Here is a 6,000-nt window from a genome sequence, read left to right as displayed (position 1 = left end):
CTACCATGCCCCCTGGGGCATGCATGCAGCTGGTGCCAGCAATGAACAGAGCCAGGGCTCTGGACCCTGGTGCAGCCACTTGCAGGCTCATGGATGCCTGCTGCGAGCAGTCTGGGCTCTGTGTCAGGACCACAGAACGGACAGAAGGGAGCTGCTTTTCACCTATAAGGGTGTTCCCTGGGTTTTTTGTGTTTTTGGTTTTTTAACCAAAATGGCTGTGTTTGCAGTTACTCCTTGACATCTGGGAAGGACCTGAGGCCCCCCCCCCCCCCCCCCCCCCACTACCTCTGATAATGGTGTATTCCCTGCAACCTGGAGTTCTGCGTTCCTGGAGACAAATTATGTCTATTATAATTTGCCTCAGGCAGGAAAAGATCCCTGTCCATCTCTGAGGGTTCCTTATACTCCCCACATTCACATTCACTTTGGTGTTTATAATCAGCATCATCAGTTCAATGACTAGCGCCTGGTTAATTAACCAAGCTATGTCCTCCGTCTTGTCCTTCTCCTTCCTCCTTTGCCATCATCTTTGCAGAGACCTTGCAGGCATCAAAACCTGTCTTTGGCATGGCTGGTTGCAGGAGCTGGTGCCAGTGTAAGGGAATTCCTCAGAAGGTTGATTTCCAGGAACAGGAAGTTGGCAACAAACAGCAGGCAAGAAATGTGAGCAAGGCTAGCAAAACAGCAGAAGGGAGCTTAGTTAGCACTGGCATCACTGAGCCCAGGGTGACCTACAGGTTTTCTTACCCTGCCAGCAATTCCTTTCCAGCCAGTGGCCACCTTCTTGTAAGGTATAGTGAGGATCCTACCATATTACTAAGGAAAGGGGCACCAGCTCTTTAAGACAGAATGTTTTACATGGAGACAAGAAGAGGTGAATCTAAAATATATAAATGCAGCTACAGAGTAGGAGAGGGTCAGTCAAGCCCAGGTAGCAGGGTAGGAAGGAGGTCCCTACAGCACTGTGAGACTGATGACTGAGGAGAGCCTGGGGAGCGAGTTCCCAGGAGACAGTAGGGGAGGGCAGGAGGAAAGGCATCATAGAAAGGCTGGGCTGTGTTTTTTGGAGTTCATGTTTTTGTTTGTCTATTCATGTTTTGGGGCAAAAGGAAGGCACAAGGGAGTGACCTTAGGGCAGGGGTGGGCAAAATGTGGCCCACGGGCCGGATGCAGCCCACCAGGCCATTCTCTCCGACCTGCGGGGCCCCTAAAAAATTTAGAAAATGAATATCTGCCCCTGGCTGCCTGTCATGCGGCCCTCAATGGCTTGCCAAAACTTAGTAAGCAGCCCTCTGCCCAAAATAATTGCCCTTCCCTGCCTTAGGGGAAATGGGAGGCCACTTAGCTTCCTCTGCCCCAGGGGGAGCCAGGAACAGACAGCAGCAGACAGGGAAGGAAGAGAATGGGAGGGAGGGAAGGGAAAATTCTTACCTGCTTTGGGGACTTTACGTCCGTGGCTGCTGCTTCTGTGGTATGGTCCAAAAGGGGAGTGCAATTGCATCATCACATCCGCTCTAGATCTGACTCTGCCTTCTACCTGCTATCATCCCACATATTCATAGTGCTCATCCACCATGAGTGGCAGAAAGAGGCCTTTTTGCATCCTGAATTTGGACCCTTGGATTATATGTGCGCTCCATTCTTCTGTGTCCTGGACATCATGAACCACCTACAGTTGTGTGGAGCACTAGGCCCTTGTAGAACACCCAAGCAACCATTGATGCAGACATGGTAGAGGGAGTCCACAATAGAAATGACCTGAGACCTCCTTTAGTTTCTCTAGATCTGTGGTGTCCTTGGGCAGGAACACTGCCAGCTTTTGATGCAGCGTTTCATCTGGAGGACCCTGTTGAAAATATTTGAGAGGGTGACCAGCGCATTAGGACATTTCTTCCAGACTGCAGTGATCATCCGGTTTGGCCTTGGGGCAGAGGCCAAATGTGCTCAGGCCAGTGCTTCCTGGATGTCCATCTTCTTAAGATGGCACTGTCACTGCTCACTGATGGGTCCATAAAACTCAGGGCAGCTTAAGTATGCAGTGAGGCTGGATGCTCAGCTGGCTTCCTGAAGACCTCCTCCACTTGTGGGTCAGTGTGTCCAGGGACACAACTGGAACAATTCTCTTTCACCCATCACTTTCTAGAAACACTTCCTGATGTCCATGAAGAAAAGTCTACAGAGGTGAAATGCCTCATTATAGGGCAGCTGGTGGCTTCTGGAAAGTCTTTCAGCCTCCCCAATAGTTTGGATGATGTGGCAGGGCAAAGCAGGTATGAAAGGTGGAGAGCTGAATGAATCCACTTATAGCTTTCATCAAAGCCTTAAGAAAAGCATACTGGGCCCCAGCACACCTATTATGATGTCACGCCCCAGGTCAGGGCTGTCAGAAGTGGTAGGCTATGAAAAAGGGGTCCCCAGGTCCAAAGCCCGAGCCCAGCTCATTGCTGGCACTGGCTATGTTTGTGCTTCCAGGAAGCATGGTGGAGAAAGGGCTGGGGCTGCACAGCCCCCAGCCGCTTCCTCCATGTGCACCCTGAGGTGCACGTGCAGCCACTGCTAACACAGAACCTGGGCTGCTTGCAGCAGGCAGACTGCAAACAGCTGCACCAGGGTCTAGAGCCCTGGCCTGGCTGTGTGGCAGTGGTGGAGGCACATGTGCCTCAGGGCTCATGGCAGGGAAGGGGCCTGGGAAAGTGCAACCCTGGCTTCTTCCCCACCATGTGCCCCAAGGTGTGTGTGCAAGTGCTGTCGCCATGAAGCCAGGCTGAGACTTCAGACACTGGGGCAGCTGTTTGCATAGCTCCAAAATCATAGAAACACAACCATGGACAATCCAACACAGCCCAAGAGCTCATCTCCCAGTCCAGCCCACCCAGGAGCTGAGTTGACGCCTTCAAGCTATACAGATGAATGAGTAAACGTTTCAGGATCACTTGCCTGCTGAAATCAAGTTGTTTCATAATGAGTTTCCTAGTCTCGTTCCTAAACTCAAACACAAGGTATCGTCATCCTCCATCTGCCATTCCACCCTTTGTTATTGCCTCTCCTTGGTGGATGAATGTGGGCCAGCTAGTCACCCCTGCAGTTGCTGATTCTTTCATCAGCTCTGCCATGACAGCTCCTGGAGTCCCTCAGCAAACCTTCAGGCAGAACTGTTGGTTGGCTTGCAGTTTGTTGCTACAGGTGGATTTAAAAGGGGAGGTTGCTATCCCCAGCAGCCAACCAGGAAACACTATCAGTGGCCAGCTGATATATCAGCAGGCTTAGGCTACCAGTTACAGTCTCTGGCAGGTTTGGCCACCTGAGCAATTAGTCCAGGCTGAGCTGCCTTTAAGAGCCCTTGACAACATAGCCTATGGAAAAAGGCGTTGGAGAATGCACAGCTGTTCATGTACATACCTGTGGTATATGGACGCAGTGAGCACATCTATATGTGCGTATTAACACAGCAATAAACTGTGGTGCATATAATGCCGGAATTTATTGCTCCCAGGCACTGCATTTAGACGGGAGTCCAGGACCAGCATGTTGAGCTGGGTCAGAGCAGCCCCAGCTGTCAGGGGGTCAGTCTGCCAGCCTGGGGCTGCTCCAACATAGTTCAACATGCTGCAGTGGGGCTGGCTGAGGGACAACGATGCTCCAGGACAGGGCTAGCCAGCAGACAGCCTCCCCACTGAAACACCCTCATAAAAAAAGCGTAAAAAAAATATCTGCTTCTGCTTGGGGGATTGGAGGGAAGACACGTATGGTGTCTAAAGATCTGTTTTCTTGTCAGCTGCACAATGGTGAATCTGTTACATGGGACTGGCTTATTTACTTACCATCTATTGGAAATGTCTACTGTTTTCCCTGCAAACTTATTTCTATCAAAGTGCATGCATTTATCCAAGGATTGATGACTGGAAACACCCTGAACGCCTATCAGAACATGAGAGAAGTCTACAACATTGGAACTGTACGCTGGCATGGATACGGCATGCAAAGGCAGCAGATATGGTAGATGCAGATCTAAGATGACAATTTCAATCAGAGAGTCACTACTGGTGAGATGTCCTTAAGCGTCTTTTAGCAGTTATCAAATTCCTAAGTGAACATGGACTTGCATTCTGTAGGCACGATGAGCTGTTAGGATCACCACATAATGGAAACTATTTGGGGATTTGGGAGTTGATTGCTCAATTTGATCCATTTTTGGCAGATCATATGGCTAAATTCAGACAGAAGGGTAAAGGTGAAAAGGGTAAACAGTGAGAAGCCCCACAGTCCAGATTCAGCCTACTAACTCCTTTGAGTTTGATGTCCCCAGTTTAATCAATACCAGTCCCTCCTTGAACACTTACATGCCTGATGAGAATATATTTTTCCATCTCAATTTCCTAAAGGCATTTTGTAGTTCCTTGTTCCTCAGAATAAAAATAGTAGGGCTCAGTAAAGGGTATATAGTATTAGTATTAATAAGTAGTACATAAATCACTTCCCCTCATTTCAACACCTGATACTCCACCCCTATGCATTCAGTCCTTCTACGGTACTTTGCGTTGGTCTTTCATCAGTCCAATGGGACTTCCCTGCCTAGCAAGACATGGGATAGCCAGGGTGAGGGCGTATTTATACCCAGCATTGATCTAGTAAAGGATCACCTTGAGAGGCTGGACACCTTCAAATCAGCTTGTCCTGACAGATTACACCCTAGGGTACTCAAGGAGCTGGCAGGTGTCATAGCCCAACCATTGGCAAAATATTTGAAAATTTGTGGCACTCAGGTGAAGTACCTGAAGACTGGAAGAAGGCCAATGTGGTACCCATCTTCAAGAAAGGGTGGAAAGTAGATCCCAGGAATTACAGGCCAATCAGCTTGACCTCAATCCTTCGTAAAATTCTTGAGAAAGTTATCAAGGAGATACTTCTGGATAAGCTGGCTGATGGTACCATCCTGAGGGATAGCCAGAATGGGTTTGTCGTGGGTACGTCTTGCCTGACCAATCTCATCTCCTTCTATGACCAGGTGATGTATCACCTGGGCAAGGGAGAAGAGATTGATGTCATATACCTCGACTTTAAAAAGGCCTTTGATCTGGTGTCCCATGATCTCCTTACAGAAAAATAGGTGAACTGTGGCCTCGGCTACACCACAGTCTGATGCTTGGGAAGTTGGCTCTGAGGTCAGATCCAGAGAGTAGTGGTCGATGACAGCGAATCATTATGGCACTCTGTGACCAGTGGTGTCCCCCAAGGCTTTGTCCTTGGACAAGTTCTCTTTAACATCTTTCTCAATGGTATGGACATTGGTGTCAGAAGCGCACTGGCTAAGTTCGTCGATGACACTAAACTTTGGGGCATTGCATCCACACCTGAGGACAGGCTAGTAATCCAGGCTGATTTAGATAAGCTTAGTAAGTGGGTGGACATAAACCTGATGACGTTCAATACCAATGAATGCAAGGTACTCCACCTCGGAAAAAAACCCCACAGCATAATTATAGGCTCAGCAGCGCAACATTTGCCAGCACCACTGCTGAAAGAGACTTGGGGGTCATGACTGACCACAAGATGAACATGAGCCACTAATGCGATGTCACAGCTGGCAAAGCAAATAAAACCCTGGCTTGCATCTATAGATGCTTCTCAAGTAAATCTGAGGATATCATCCTCCCTCTGTACTCGGCCTTGGTGAGGATGCAGCTGGAGTACTGCATCCAATTCTGGACTCCGCAATTCAAGAAGGATGTGGAGAAGCTTGAGAGAGTCCAGAGGAGAGCCATGCACATGATCAGAGGGCAAGAGAATAGGCCTTATGAAGAGAGGCTGAGAGCCATGGGACTCTTCAGCCTGGAAAAGCACAGGCTCAGGGGGGACCTGGTGGCTGCATTTAAGTACACAAGGGGTGTTCATCAGGATCTGGGGGGACGTCTGTTCACCAAAGCACCCCAAGGAAAAACAAGGACCAATGGTCATAAACTCCTACAAGACTGTTTTAGGCTGGGCATAAGAAAAAATTTC

General features: G+C 49.0%; 1 protein-coding gene across 1 annotated transcript in view; it reads left to right on the top strand.

The window, feature by feature from the left end:
- Window positions 1-6,000, top strand: part of LOC102384892 (septin-11) — a 161,403-nt gene that overhangs the window by 100,177 nt on the left and 55,226 nt on the right. The gene's annotated exons all lie outside the window — the stretch shown is intronic.

This window comes from Alligator sinensis, unplaced genomic scaffold, assembly GCF_000455745.1.
Source record: "Alligator sinensis unplaced genomic scaffold, ASM45574v1 scaffold208_1, whole genome shotgun sequence".
Taxonomy (NCBI): Eukaryota; Metazoa; Chordata; order Crocodylia; family Alligatoridae; genus Alligator; species Alligator sinensis.
Note: the sequence above shows the minus strand (reverse complement) of the source record. Positions and strands in the feature narration are given on the sequence as shown.